The sequence below is a fragment of the Pristis pectinata genome, chromosome 15 (assembly GCF_009764475.1).
Source record: "Pristis pectinata isolate sPriPec2 chromosome 15, sPriPec2.1.pri, whole genome shotgun sequence".
NCBI classification, from domain to species: domain Eukaryota; kingdom Metazoa; phylum Chordata; class Chondrichthyes; order Rhinopristiformes; family Pristidae; genus Pristis; species Pristis pectinata.
In genome coordinates, this window is record NC_067419.1 from 35,893,694 (window position 1) to 35,910,344 (window position 16,651).

The 16,651-nt window shown below is 39.3% G+C and overlaps 1 protein-coding gene across 1 annotated transcript in view; it reads left to right on the forward strand.

Moving 5' to 3' along the window:
- Positions 1-16,651, forward strand: part of LOC127578371 (receptor-type tyrosine-protein phosphatase R-like) — a 175,858-nt gene that overhangs the window by 26,368 nt on the left and 132,839 nt on the right. The gene's annotated exons all lie outside the window — the stretch shown is intronic.

A 16,651-nucleotide genomic window follows, 5' to 3' on the forward strand; every position in this document is an offset into this window, starting at 1 on the left:
AGCCTCTTCCATTCCAAAGAAAACAACTCCAGCCTATTTAATCTTTCCTCATAGTTACAATTTTCCAGTTTCAGTATCATCTTTGTAAATGTACTCTGTAACCTCGCTGCATTACAGGAAAAATTCAATGGACTCCTCAAGCTATGGCCTAACTTTGTCTCCTCAATCCGTCAGGAGGTAGGATTCTGAAAACAACATGACTGGGAAGCAAATGTCTATTGTATTGGATGAATTCAATTCAAATCAGGTACAGAAAGAGAGATATTGAAAAAGAAAGACATTGAATTCAGGGAAGCAAAAAATAAAAAGATAAAAATATTAAATGTTACACTTTTAAAAATCTCCAAAAACTATTAAAAGCAGAAGGAAAGGCTTCCCCATTGTAGTTACATTTCATTGTCAGGACGAGCAATTGCCAATAATTGAAATGTTAGGTTGTATTTCAAAGATCAGTCAGACAACGAGACGTTGTTATCATTAGGAGAGGTTTAATTGTTGAAATGTCAAAGGCGTTAGAAAGTGATTTCCTTGTTTAAATGAAGTTATCATTACCTTTTTGTGTAATTAATAAAGTTACAAACATGGACCTTTAAATTTCTTTCACTGGCTTTAATAATTAAATAACAAAAGAAATCGCATCCAACAAATCCATGAGCAATTCAAAATATATCTATATTCTCATTATGAAAACTAGTGGAATTAAGAGATTGGAGCTCCATATGCATAATACAATTCAGGAAGATGACATTTACTTAGCAAGAAAGCAGGAACTCTCCCTCAGGTTATCACATGGGGATGACAGATGTGCAGTGATGGTCACAAAAGAAGCATATTGCTTGGACATCTTTCAGTGTTCCCTGATGTATTTGCTGTCTCGTGAGTATATTTACTTGGTTTCAAATCATCTAAGCTTTTAAAATGCTTGGCTGAGCCTCTGCAGAGACTGGCACTGCCACTTATTTTGAAGGAAGATGTTCTTTATGGATTATTGTCGGTTATTGGTTTGGATAGTGTTTTTAAACTGTAAAAGATAAGATGAAGGAAGGGAAAATGATTTGACTGTTGATGTCAGCAAAAAGTGAAATGGGGATTAATCAATGGAACACTCTCCCACTCCTGGATTTACAAAATGTGCTCGATGCAATGTGATGTTCTAATTTTTGCATGCTTCTTCATGGACACTGGGAACAGCAAAATCTACTGAAATATGGTACTGGTCTTCAGCTGCATGAGAAACCTTCTTATTCCTGTGAGCAGAACTAAATACATTTAGAATGTGAAATGAGCAAATATTTGCCTACAAATATTAATGCACCCATTAATGCCTGCTGGAATAGCACAGAAGCGTGGCACCAAGGCTGTTTTGGTCATTGGCTTAATGTATGAAATATCAGTTGCTTCTGAGGCACAAAAGACTGGTTTCTGCACTTTTTCAACAGGTCCCATGTTCCTCCCAATCCTCCAATGTGTCTGTGATCTGGTTAGGGGATTGTGGAGGCATTAGCAGAGCCATTGTAAGAGGACAATGGTGATGAGTTTGGGTTTAGGATCGGGAGTGGGAGACTGGCACTTGTTGCTAAGTTATGGCTTCAAAATGGTGGAAGGTTGGAGGTATGAGGAAAGTGAGAGGCAGCAAATGGCAGGTGTGGTGAAGGGAGAATGGATGAGAAGGATTCATGGGGTTGGGGTGAGCTGTGGATCGAAGGATCAGGAGTGGGCTGGAGATCTGGTGGGGTATTAGAAGTTTATTCCAATATAATTATCATTAGGAGAGGTTTAATTGTTGAAATGTCAAGGGCATTAGAAAGTGATTTCATTGTTTAAATGGTTATCATTACTTTTTTGGGTAATTAATAAAGTTACAAACATGGACCTTTAAATTTCTTTCACCTGCTTCAATAATTAAATAACAAAAGAAATTGCATCCAACAAATCCATGCGCAATTCAAAATGTTTCTATATTCTCATTATGAAAACTAATGGAATTAAGAGATTGGAGCTCCATGTGCATAATACAATTCAGGAAGATGACATTTACCTAGCAAGAAAGCAGGAACTCTCCCTGAGGTTATCACATGGGAATGACAGATGTTCAATGATGGTCACAAAAGAAGCATATTGTTTGGACATCTTTCAGTGGGCTAGAGGGGGAGGGTTGCCAAGAACATAGATTAGCACTTCACATGTGGCTTCTGTGTTTAGCATTGTGTAGTGAAGAACATATTTTCCTGAAAGTACTCAATGATAGCTTGGTCCAAGTTCCCCTCTAGAGCTCTAAAAGGAGTGCTGTATGGCGAAAGGTGTTGTTCTGTGCATACCTGGACCCAGTGGAATTTTTGGAATAGTGGGAAATGATAGTTGTTTTCCAGTCCAAAGTAACATAGCTTTACAGTTGGAAAATGCTGAGGAAAAAAGATGCATTATGCAACCAATTCCCAGGCAATTAAAACCATGGTAATATTTTGACATGGTGAACATTGGGTGTCTATAAAACTGTTGCTGTGATTCTGCAATAACAATTTGGTCAGAAGGTGAAAATTTTGTGCATGGAACATTAACTCAAAATTTACAAACTAAGGAATTGCTGTAGATAAATCTCCTCACAGGTTCAAGGGATAACAGGAAGGGTGCCCCGGTGGTCACCCCTGGGGATTCTCTGCATTTATGATGTGCAGGTTGCTTTCTCAAAGCAATGCTCACAGATACCCAGAGAGCAGTTTCCAATGGCCTCTTTGGCCATCTGCATTTTAAACATGACAGCACTTTGCCTAACTGATCAATTATAAAATGAAGTAAGAGCTAAGTACTTTCCACTGTGTAGTTATGGTAAAATTGAAATAGTTAAAGCTGTAACTTAGTGGAAGTGCTCCTGCTTACAAGTCAGAATGCTCTAGATTTAGGTTCCACTCCAGAAAACTTGAGAACAAAATCCACACTGAAACTTTTGTGTAATACTGAGGGAATGGTACATTGCTGAGACATTACAATGAAGGATCCCATGTACTATTCACATAAGAGGAAGGGGAGTTCTGTGTAATATCCTATGACTAATGCTCCAAAAAGGAGATTTCTGGTCATTTTTCTGCTTTTCTTATTTTGTCACTGTTTGTGATCAGGGTGTTGATTGCAAGGCCTGACTTTAATGCTCATCTCTAGCAGCCCTTGAGAAGGTGGTGGTGACTATCTGCCTTGAACCACTGCAACCATTCTGATTACGCCACTCCCTCAGTGCTGTTGGTCAGGGAATTCCAGGAATTAACTCAATGACGATGAAGGATTGATGGTATATTTTCAAATCAGGATGGTATACTACTTACAGAGGAACCTGCAGGTGGTGGTGTTCCTCTGTACCTGCTCCCCTTGTCCTTCTTTGTGATGGATGTCATGGGTTTGGGAGGCACTGTTGAAGAACCGCAGGTGAGCAATTGCAGTGTATTTTATAGATGGTGCACAATGCAGCCACTGCATTGGTGGTGAGGGGAATGAATGTTTAGGTTGGTTGATAGAGTGCCATTCAAATGGGTTGCTTTGTCCTTGAGCTGCTCGAGAGTTGTTGGAGCAGCACTCATTCAAGCAAGCAGAGAGTAATCCATCATGCTCCTGACTTGTGTCTTGCAAATGGTGGAAAGGCTTTGGGCTGTCGGGAGATAAGTAACCCACCATAAGATGCCCAATCTATGACCCATGGTGGTAACCATGTTATTTATTTACTTGTCCATTTGATATTCCAGTGATCTATGGAAGGGATATGTGACTCCCATCAAGCTTGACTTCCAGAATGTTGATGGTGGGGGACTCAGTGATGGCAATGCCATTAGATGTTAAGGGTATGTGGTTGGATTCTCTCTTGTTGTACATGGTCATTGCCTGGCATTTTTGTGGTGCTAATGTTACTAGCCACTTATCAACCCATTACTGAATATACTTTATAAGCATACATTTATTACCATGTTTCCTTTCAAGGTATTGGTATTGGTTTATTGTTGTCACTTGTACCAAGATACAGTGAAAAACTTGTCTTGCATACTGATTGTACAGGTCAATTCATTACACAGTGCAGTTACATTGAGTTAGTACAGAGTGTATTGAGGTAGTACAGGTAAAAGCAATAACAGTACAGAGTAAAGTGTCACAGCTACAGAGAAAGTGCATTGCAGGTAGACAATAAGGTGCAAGGTCACAACAAGGTAGATTGTGAGGTTAGAGTCCATCTCTGGAATGTCCCAAGGTTGGGTAAAGTGCTATGTAAATGCAAGACTTGTTTTTATCTCTCACAGTTGATAACATTATATGTTATAAGCATAGGATACTGCAGAATATATCTTGTAATCATCCCTGAACTTCACACCTCTTCATCAGCCAAGGCCCTAAGCAATGGAATTCTTTCTTTGAACCTCTTTGTCTCTTTGCCTTTCTTTCTTTCCTGACCTTCCTTGGTCCTTGACCAAGCTTTGTCCATTTTGGCCTTTGCTGCTTGGCTTCATTTTTTGCTTATGATGAGAATTTTCAGATACAAATGGGCAGGGTGTAGCAAAATAATTTTTTTTTACTTATTATCTATATTGGTCCAGGCAGAGCAGAGATACCTCATCAAAGCAATCTTTCCCTGTCAATGATCCCCCACGCGTTTAGGAGAAATTGTTCATTCCAGCTTCCCAGATGCCCTGTGCTTTTTCTCAATTAAGCTTATTTCTTAATTAGAGATTTCAAAAGATAGAAATGCTCCATGTGTGTTTTGCAGACATTTGTATTTCTAATGACTGCAACAGATCTAATGATGTTGCAGCAAAATGAATCAGAATTAATGTTGTCCCTGAGGAAGTAAAACCTCCTGCCTGTCACAATGTAAGAAGATGAAATATTGAGCATAAGGAGTACCTGGGCAGAATTAGCAAGGTTCAAAATGTGGTTTAACTGTTTACCAAAATGTCGTGGGAACTGAATGTTGTTTCTTTAGATTTCACTGCAAATCTCTTTTTGGCCTCAATGGACTGTCTTGCTTCCTGTTTATCATTGCTTGGTGCTTGTTCAGATTAAGGGAAAACGGGTGATGGAACGAAGCAATAACAACACCTTCAAAATACCAGACCTGCTTTCATATTTCCAGAGGGAGCAGTTATTTTTTTAACTTGCTACTACTCTATTAACTACTTTCAGGAAAAATAGTTGCTACATTAGAGCCACACCTTAGAGTGTGATTTAATAAACTGAGTACCAGGGGTGAAAGTCATGCATTGAAATGACTAACGCAGCACCTCGTCGGGTGTATTGTGTAAGCTTAAATGAGAAAAACTTTTATTTTTTGAATCCTGTACTGCCTTTGAGGTGTTCTTGATGATATTCCTGTATGCTGCATTTCTCTTTGCCATTGATTCTTTATAGGAAAGTGTACGCACTGAGGACATCAACTTCAAATAGTAACCTTCTGCTGTGCAATGGCAAAAGAAAATCACAGGCATGGTATGCACAGCAAAATCCCATACAGAGCAACGACTAGGAAAATAACCAGAAAGAAAGTTTTCAGTGAGGCAAGGATTGAAATTGGACAGAGTAACGAAAGAACTCCCATAGGATCTTTTACCAAAGAGAGCAGTCAGGCTCTCACTTTAATACCTACTCTGGAATATTGCACCAATAAAAGTACAGCACACCCTCAGTGCAGGACAATTGAGGTCCTGATATCCTGATGAAGGGTCTTGACCTGAAGCGTCGACTGTCCATTTCCCTCCATAGATTCTGCCTGATCTGTTGAGTTCCTCCAGCTGCTTTGTGTGTTGTTCCAGATTTCCATCATCTGCAGTCTCTTGTGTCTGCAGAAAAATTGTGAATGCATATGGGAAGGATCCATTCTTAAACCATTCACAGTTTGAAACAAAATGAATCTCCTATATATTACAATGATATATTTCACTTTTTTCCTCCAGGATGTAGCATCTTACACTTCTGTTCAATGAATAATATGTTCAGTATATAAAATCATGAGGGGCATAGAGAGGATCAATGCACACAGTCTTTTTCCCAGGGCTGGGGAGTTAAGAACTAGAGTGCATAGGTTTAAGATGAGAGGCTAGAGATTTAGTAGGAACCTGAGAGGCAACCATTTTACCCAGAGGGTGGTCTGTGTATGGAATGAGCTGCCAGAGGAAATGGTTGAGGTAGGTACAACATTTAAAATACACTTGGACAGGTACATGGATAGGAAAGGTTTAGAGGGATATGGGCCAAACACAGGCAAATGGGACTAGCTTAGATGGGAATCTTGGTCAGTATAGACCAGTTGGGCTGAAGGGCCTGTTTCCATGCTGCATAACTCTATGAATGTAATTTGACACTGTTTTTTCTGGATACATCACAGCTTGGTCTGGCAACTGCCCTGCCCAAGACTGTAAGAAATTGCCGAGTTGTGGATGCAACCCAGTCTATCATACATACCGGCCTCCCCTCCATTAACTGTCTACACTTTCCACTGCCTCAGGAAAGTAGACAAAATAATCAAGGCCCCCTCCCACCCCAGTCATTCTCTCTTCTCCCCTCTCCACTCCCTTGTTGGGCAGAAGATACAAGAGCTTGAGAGCACGTACCACCAGGCTCAAGAATAGGTTCTATCCCAGTGTTAACAGACTCTTGAATGGACCTCTCACATGCAAGAAAATGAACTCTTCATTTCCCAATCTACCTCACCATGGCCCTTGCACCTTATTTGTCTACTAGCACTGCACTCTCTCTGTACCTGTAACTCTATATTCTGCATTTTGTTTTCCTTTTACTACCTCGATGTACTTATGTATAGAATAATCTGTATGGATGGCAATGCAAACAAAAGTTTTTCACTGTATCTCGGTACATGTGAGAATAATAAACCAATACAATACCATTTCCAAATTCTGTGTTTTTTTTATTGCTTTACCAAATTCTACTGCTGCCTCTGGAGGCCCTTGAGCACTCTCACACACCTGACCAACTTGCTCTACATTCCTTAAACCAGTTAATTTCAAAGGAGGAGAAGCCTGCCGATTCCTAGGGCACTCCACTCAATACATCTCGCCACCCCATCTGCACGCACTAATCTATGAACTGTGCTTCCTCATTGCTCAGGCAATTCCTTATCCAGTTTCACCTGGGTTTACCTATTGCTTTCAGCTTGTGGCAGATGCCCATATAATGCATTCTGCAATGATCAACTGAGGTGCCCTAGTTGGTAGTCGGATCAGTATCTTCTTTTACGTTGTCGACAATATTGTATTAATTACCAGTTAAACTATAAGCTGCTTCACTTTCCCTCAAGAGTGTTAATTGCTGTTGATTGAACCATTCTCATTAAATGTGTTAGACAGTGTTTACACTCGTTGCAGTTGCCTTGATGAATTTCTCGATCCCTGCATGCACAATCCAGGTAACAACTACCGTATACTTTACCCACTGTTGTGCTCATTCATGTAAACGAAGTTTTACACGGGCTGTCATGTTGCTACTGGTAACAGAGGGACGAGGTATGGCTCTCAGTTAGAAGATTTGTGCCTGATTAAGGGTGGAATAATTTGTGAGTTGTGCAGCTTTAAAGAGTGCTATTTGTGTTATTTTGTTGTTTTTAAATTGCAAACTTCTGTGAAGGTTAAAAATCAATTGTGTCCTAATGTAGTGCATGTGTAGTTCAGCTCTGGAAGTTACAAGTACAGAACCTCTCTGAGGAATATGCCCTAACAGATCTGAGACCTCTCCACAAATAAGACAATCCCTTTGCTGTTCGACAGAGGTGTACATTGTACTGTCATATTAGCGAGAGACACGTACAGTGTATGGGATGATGATGAATTTACAACAGTTGGAAGATGAGAAAAGGGATGCGGCAAGGATAAACTACTTCCGATTAAATGTTAGTGCTGTGAGGAAAAACAAGACCTTCTGCTGGGTTACGCAGGCTATGTTGTACCTCTGTGTTCTCTGGCACATTGTAAAGGTGAGTTATGAAAGGAGCAAAAGCGAAACTGCTGTCAAAATACTTATTGTTTCCACAATTCTGGATACATTTTGTGCATTTAGACCATATCAGGAGAATGAATAATCAATGGATTTTATAAGGCTCATGAGTGGAAAAAGCTTGTAATGCCAATAAAAGTGCAGATCATGAATATTACAGCTTGTAAAGGAATGACTTTATTTTTAGGTTGCTATATTAATATAATGTATATATATGCTGCATTTAAGATTTTGCCTCAGTGAATGATATATCATAAGGGTACATTTGGTATGTTAGTGTTAAAAATATTGTGTTAGATAATCGTTGCAGTGAATAAATGTTTAATTAGGGACATTCTGGTGTTAAAAATTAAATGATTTGTTACTTTAATGTTTCATTCATACAGGTGGATGAAGTGAAAGGGATAATTTTGGTTTCATTTCATTCATGATGAAGAGGTTTCACCAGTTTTTGAATTCTGTGTTCCTGCTTCATGAAAGAAAGCACTGTTTTGAGTTTCTGATGTGTAATTGCCTACATCTGTTGAAAGTTCTTTGTGAAAATAATTGCTTGGCTTTAGGGCTCAGGCTATAGCTAATTCAGAGATTGCCCACAGAGATGCAGTTGTTATCTTGTCTCTTGTGCATCTGTGTTTATATGTGTGCTGTAGGACACTGATTAGCATAGACATAAAGGATCAAGGTCACATCCATGGAGGTTGGGAGCTCTTGCAACCAGACCAAGGAAAGACATCATTTAATTTTAAACACAAGATGAACATAGTTTTCTTTAGGTAAATTCTGTGTGTGTGTGTGTGTGTGTGTGTGTGTGTGTGTGTGTGTGTGTGTGTGTGTGTGTGTGTGTGTGTGTGTGTGTGTGTGTGTGTGTGTGTGTGTGTGTGTGAGAGAGAGAGAGAGAGAGAGAAGATGGGACAGTGGGAAGGGGTAGGGGGTCGAATAATAAATGTTTAGAAGTAATGAAGCTTCAGTTTAGCTACTAGCTGTCTTGGACAACAATATTGTGTTCATCTTGAGTATCTCTAGAGAACACCCACACTGAAAGGTTTCCATAATTTCCAAATGTTTGTGTCAACATGGAAGACCTGGTGGTGATTTAAATGGCCTGGGACTTTGCAGATTAAAACAGGAAGACTCTGCGTCATCACAGCCTCAAAATGGAAAGTCTGAGGGCCCACTGGGCTGATTTGTTTGTGAGAAGTCTGCAAGGATAATATTTTTCCTAATAGTTAGCAGTTGTGTGTGAGGGATTGTAAATAATCAAATTCAATAAACACAAATGAGCACAGAAGAAAAACTAATTAAATATAGTCGGTAAATTAGAATTTTCCAGCCCATAAAATTACAATTTTGCTCACAAAATAGAAGTGTTCTTTGTGATCACCACTTTCTTTCCTCCTGCTTTGAATGGAAGGGATATTGTTAAGTACTCACTAATTTAATGTCTGTTTAATGTATCTGTTCACCTTTTTCTTCTATTTCCTCACTCAACCTTCACTTCTACCCCACTGAAGAAAATTAATTCATCTAATGGCCACAAATAATAAACCGTTTCTAGGGAGGGTGTATTAGTGTACAGCTGTAGATACCTGGTCATTTGAATGAAAATTGAGCAGAGACAAGGAGCTTTTTATCTCTCAGTTTACATATGTGGAAGGAGTACTTCAGACATTTGCTACTCACCAATCTATCAGTTGCTAACACATGCTTTATGTGCTAAAAATGTGTTTTCACTAGGTGGTAAATTATGTCAGAGCATGATTCCATCTAATGTACTGGATAATGAATTTTAAATTAGGATTAATCTATCTTTTAGCGTATCATGTGATATCTATATATTCAGTGCAATAAAGAGATATACCTGTTATTAAATGAATGTGAATTATATTATAACTCCAGTGATTATCTGCAGGCAATTCCATACATTAACAAAGATTAATGAACGCGGAAGTGATAATTCAAGTTAATTGGTTTAAGCTGAGTATATTTTAATAAAATTCTCCTGTTAACTTTTATGTTCCAAGTACTTTGTAATTGTATTTCAGAAACACTTTAATATTGGAGACCAATTAGTTTCATCACCCTTGGCATCATTTCCCCTAATGTACATGACTTGTAATCGAGCTAACGTTAGCAGTAGCCTTTCTAATTTATTTAATAAAGAAAAGAAATACTTGCATTATATTGTGCCTTTCATAAAAGTGTATTGGAGTCAATACAGAAGTTCTTGAAATATAGCCACTGCAGTAATATAACGGAGCAATTTGTGCAAAGAAGGCTCCCACAAACAGCAATATGATAATGACTGCATGACCTCTTTCTTTTTCAATAACATTGATTTGGGTGTAGATACTGGCCAGACACAGGATATCCACTGCTCTTCTGTAAAATTGTGCCATGATATTCTTGAGAAAGCAGATGGGGCTTCAGTCTATTCTGAAAAATGGCATCTCTGACTACTCTGAACTCTCTGTGTGCCACCTTGGAATGTCAACGCAGACTTTTGTGCTCAAGTCTCTGCAATGGAACTACATATAAAGCTTGGCAGTGATTTTAAATTTGTGTTATTAATGCATTTTTCAAATTCTAAAAAAGTAATTTTTAGTAATCTTGTAAAAATGACTAATTAATACAATTAACCTTAAAAACTACTGTAATGTAAGAAATGCACTGGAATCTCCCACAAACAGCAATGTGATAACAATTAACCTAAAATCGCAAAATATAGCCACTACTGCAATGTAAGAAATATAGCAATTTGTGCACAGGAAGCTCCCACAAATAGGAGGCCAAATGAGCCCTCAATCTTGCCCTGCCATTCTCCAAGATAATGGGTCATTCTCTTCATCAATTTCACTTCTCTGTACTATATATGTTATAAGTGGTCCAAAATTTACCACATGTAGTTTTGAATACACTCAAAAAATGAGTATCCATTCTCTGCTGGGACAAAGAGATCTGGGAGTTGCAACCAGCTAAGTGAAGAAATTTCTCCACTTTTCAATCCTAAATGGTCAACCTCTTACCCTGAGACTGTGGCTTTCCAAACGGGGGCCTCAGTATATGAATGCCTGCCTTGTCCATTAGATTTATAAATCAGTGGCTTGATATTACTTGCTTCCTCACATCATTATTGTAATTTAAAATTCACTTCTATTTCTGTTGGATGATATCAACTTGTAACATTCCTAAAAGCTTTCATTATTTATGCTGTTTGAAACATAGATGCTGTTGCTATTGATAAAAGTTCTATCCTGCTGAGGGCATTGGCTAGGTTTGTATTACACAGTGAAACTTAAGTAATTAGTTGTTTAATTGCTTTTGAAATATTAAAATTATAATATCCTCAAAACACAATACCTGCAAGGATTTTAATTTCTTAAAGCTTTAAGCTGAAATTGTTTGACATTTAAATTCTATTGCCAAATGAAATTAGAAGTTTAAATCTCAAGACAAAACATTCTCAAAATGTTGACATGCACTGCTCCCATCAGACAAGCAATGTGAATATTATTTCCACTTCATTTTGTGGAGAAAATTGTTGGTAATTTTTCTACAATCCACCAAGATGATGATTTCCTCTGGAGAAACTGTATATAATCAAATAGGAACTCAAGAGACATTTCTAAGTGCTAAAGAAACAGCCACAGCTAATTAACATAGCAGGCTTAGCTATAACAGCAGGAAACACGTTTTATGTTCTATTCTGTGCAGGAAGAGGTTTCATAATCATCCACACCTAGAGGTATGCAGATGCATTTTAATTGCAATTCAACATTTAACCTTTCCATCCAAGAAAAGACATTAGCCATTTCCTGTTTAGTTATGATAACCAAGGCAACCATTTATAATTTACAACATTTTTGTCTGGCTTTGTCCTCTGAATTTGATTCTTTGGATTGGAGGTCATTCCAAAAGCCATGAAAGTCCTATCAAATATTTAAACCACTTTTTGTTTTGCCTTGTTTTTCATTCAATGATCAAAGTTGAAAGTTTGCAAATATTGTAGGTGGAACAATACCGTTGTGCTACATTAAGATCGTTTTTAATAGGGTGAATTAATGTGTTTTGTTTAAACATTGAACAAAAAAAATCTTTAATTTATCAAGCAATCAACCAAATTGACAGGTAGATGTGCATTCTTTTAATAATAAGATAAGATATATTTATTAGTCACATGTACATCGAAACACAGTGAATTGCATCTTTTGCGCAGAGTGTTCTGGGGACAGCCTGCAAGTGTCACCATGCTTTCGGTGCCAACATAGCATGCCCACGACTTCCTAACCCACACGTCTTTGGAATGTGGGAGGAAACCAGAGAACCTGGAGGAAACCCACATAGACACAGGGAGAACATGCAAACTCCTTACAGACAGTGGCTGGAATTGAACCCGGGTCGCTGGCGCTGTAATAGCATTACACTAACCGCTACAGTAAAGTGTGTGTTAAAATTGTTTTTAACATGAGGGGATTTTTTTTCTGAGACAAAATTAAATGGCAAATGGCCGTTGTTGGTTTCATTGTGTCCTTCAGATTTTGATGGTTAGCATATATTTGTTGCTAAACCTCCCTTCAAGAATTGCCTTTCCTTTGTTCTCCTAAATACTATCCAATGACTTAATTATTTTCAACACTTTCTAAATTCTAAATTTTGATCATTGTATCATGTGGTGTAAATCGAGTGGGTTAATGACTAGTTGCTGCACAGGTGGAGAACCATGGAGGAGACTGTGAAGGATCAAGGTCACTGGTTGGTAAGAATTGACTGATCCAATATTTTTACATAGACTTGGGATGACTGCTTTAATGAAATTTATGTTCTTTCTAAAATGTTGGACAGTACTGATGATTGGCAGCTGATTGCAGTGTGTGGGTCAGCTTTCTCCTGACTTCAATGCCTATCGATTGCAACACAGATGAACAAGAGGTCAGGTGCCAATGTGTTCAACTTCCTGGCCTGCTGTTGGACTCCTATTGAGCTAGGAACAGGGCCTGAGCATTGTGGGCTGAAAGGCCAGATGGTCCTATCTGGGCTGTCATGCAGGGATGGGGTTGTTGATCTTTTATTAAATGGTAAATACTTGGAATTTTTCAGAATCAGAATCAGGTTTATTATCACTGACATACTTCGTGAAGTTAGTTGTTTTGCGGCAGCAGTATTGTGCAAGACATAAAAATTACTATAAATTGCAAAAATAAATAAATAGTGCAAAAGAGGAATAACGAGGTAGTGTTCATGGATTCATGGATCGTTCCGAAATCTGATGGTGGAGGGGAAGAAACTGTTCCTGAAATGTTGAGTGTGGGTCTTCAGGCTCCTGTACTTCCTCCCTGATGGTAGTAACGTGAAGAGGGTATGTCCCAGATGGTGAAGGTCCTTAATGATGGATGCTGCTTTCTTGAGGCACCACCTCTTGAAGATGTCCTCAATGGTGAGGAGGGTTTGCCTGTGATGGAGCTGGCTGAGTCTACAACCTTCTGCAGCCTCTTTCGATCCCGTTCATTGGAGCCTCCATACCAGGCTGTGATGCAACCAGTCAAAATGCAGCCCTTCGCTGTACATCTGCAGAAATTTGCAAGTCTTTAGTAACATACCAAATCTCCTCAACCTCCTAATGAAGTAGAGCTGCTAGCATGCCTTCTTCATGATTGCATCAATGTGTTGGGCCCAGGATAGATCCTCTGAGATGTTGACACCCAGGAACTTGAAGCTGCTCACCCTTTCCACCGCTGACCCCTCAATGAAGACTGGTGTGTGTTCTCCTGACTTCCCTTTCCTGAAGTCCACAATCAATTCCTTGGTCTTGCTGACGTTGAGTGCGAGGTTGTTGTTGCGACACCACTCAACCAGCTGATTTCTCTCACTCTTGTACACCTCCTCATCGCCATCTGAGATTCTGCCAACAGCAGTGGTGTCATCAACGAATTTATAGATGGCGTTTGAGCTGTGCCTAGCCACACAGTCATGAGTGTAGAGAGAGTAGAGCAATGGGCTAAGCACACATCCTTGAAGTGTGCTGTGTTGACCTCTGTTCCATGTTGATTCCCTGTTTTACTATAAATTTATATGTTTTTAGTTAATTTCTAAGCCCTAAATTTGTATTAGGTAAATATGTTACTTCTAAATGTATTTTTTATTATTTCTTAGTTATTCAAATCCATTGAACAGTTCTTAAATGAATGATGACAGACACTTGGAAAAAAGCTGTTCAATCCTTTCACGCTGTGGATCTGACAGATGTCCATCAGGGATTTCCAGACATGGGACCTCGGGATCTACTGCCTGAAGCCTAGATGCTGCTTGTAGATTGCTCCACCTCATAGGATGGCCACAACAATGAGGCCTCCAGGTTGGCTGGACTTGCAGGGCTGTCTAAAGTATGGCTACACAGACAGCAGAAGGACCACGGGGTAACTGTGAGAGTGGGCAATGGGCTGGATCAAGGATGAACAGGCCTGTTATGTGATGGCCTATTAATTCCTTTGCAGAGCTCTGACTAAGATACTGCTGTAGGTTTGAAAATTGGCTTAACCCCTAGTCAAGAAACATTGGACACATTTCCAGGCCTCCTACCACCCAACGAGAAATCTGACCCATCATTCCCAGTGCCATTTTCATTAGGACTAGAATTCTCTTTTCAATGATCTAAAATTTCCCCAAATAATGTCAATAATGGTGTGACACCCAAAACCTTTCTCTTAAATTACTTTTGACCTCACTATTCTGAAAACATTGTATTTGCAGAACAACATGCAAAAAATGCTGGACAGATGAAGGGTCTCGACCTGAAACGTCAACTGTCCATTTCCCTTCATTGATGCTGCCTGACTTGCTGAGTTCCTCCAGTGCTTTCTGTGTGTTGCTGCAGATTCCAGCATCTGCAGTCTCTCTTGTGTCTTGTATTTGCAGAACAACCACTTTTACCAGCATAACATAAAAACAGAAAATGCCAGAAGCACTCAGCAGGTCAATTAGCATCTGTGGAGAGAGAAATAGAATTAACATTTCAAGTTGAGCTGGGAAAGGGAGCAACAACTCTCTTTCCTAGTTCTGGCAAGATGTCTTCAACCTGAAGCATTAACTATTTTTCTTTCCACAGACACTACCTGATCTGCTGAGTGTTACTGCCAATTTCTGTTCTTGTTTCAAATTTTCAGCATCTGCAGTTTTTTGATGTTCAACTTGTACTAACCCTGTTTACTTGAAACTGTACATTTTAAAGAGTGAAAGCTCAAATTTCTTTCTGTCATCACTAAGATCTGTGACCCTCCCATGATTTCAAATGCAATCCCACCTGTGTGCTTTGATTGCTTTGTCTATGAAAGTCAGAGTCAGCTTCCTTGCCTTGGGAGCATTCCAATCTTCTGATCCTGATCTCTCCACATCTCAGTGCGCTGCACAGAGTGGTGGGAGGTAGGGGCGGGGAACAGATGTGGTGATGTAATATGGAAGTCACTCATGCTCCGTACTCAAGCAGTGAAGACTTTGTCTGGAGACACAAGGGACTGCAGATACTGGAATCTGGAGCAAAAAACAATCTGCTGGAGGAACTCAGCAAGTCAGGCAGCGCCTGTGGAGGGAAATGGACAGTCGACGCTTTTGCTTTTCCTTCAGCCTGCAAGAGCAAACAGAATGGGCAGAAGGATTTGCTACCATGCAGGCTTCCCACAGAATGTACTTGTAAAATATGAGGTTCATAGAGAGAGAACTCTGGCAATATCCTGTCAGGAATGCATACTGCAGCCCTAAAAGCTCTCCATGGCTCCCTGCTCATGCCTTCTGAGAGTATTGTTCTTGTTTGGAATGAAAAATCTTTGGAACAGAAATTGTTCACTTGTCTGTCCAACTTTCTCTGGAAATACATCTCCACCCCTTCCCATTATAGTATCATTGATTCTTTAAGCAGCAGTACTCTCCAGTGGGTGGAAGAATGCTGCTTGTAATATGAATCAGTCCCTTTAAGGTCTGGAAGACATGATTGCTGCTGTAAGGCTTAAGATAAATAGAGTAGTGCATTCTGAGTGCTGGGGTACGCTGGGAAATCTAACAATGCCATTCTGGGACCTTTGCAAATAAGCACTATGTTTCCAGGATTTTTAATAACAGCATCTGGGTTACACACAACACTGCTTTAGTGATACTAAGGTTTTGGCTGATACTGGTATTGGATTCAGTGATGGCAATGCCATTAGATGTTAAGGGTATGTGGTTGGATTCTCTCTTGTTGTACATGGTCATTGCCTGGCATTTTTGTGGTGCTAATGTTACTAGCCACTTATCAACCCATTTCTGAATATTGTCTATACTTTATAAGCATACATTTATTACCATGTTTCCTTTCAAGGTATTGGTATTGGTATTGGTTTATTATTGTCACTTGTACCGAGATAAAGTGAAAAACTTGTCTTGCATACTGATCATGCAGATCAAATCATTATACAGTGCAGTTGCATTGATTTAGTACAGAGCGCATTGAGGTAGTACAGGTAAAAACAATAACATTACAGAGTAAAGTGTCACAGCTACAGAGAAAGTACAGTGCAGGTAGACAATAAGGTGCAAAGTCACAAGGTAGATCGTGAGGTAAGAGTCCATCTCATATAAGGGAACCATTCAATAGTCTTATCACAGTGGGATAGAAGCTGTCCTTAAGCCTGATGGTATGTGCCCTGAT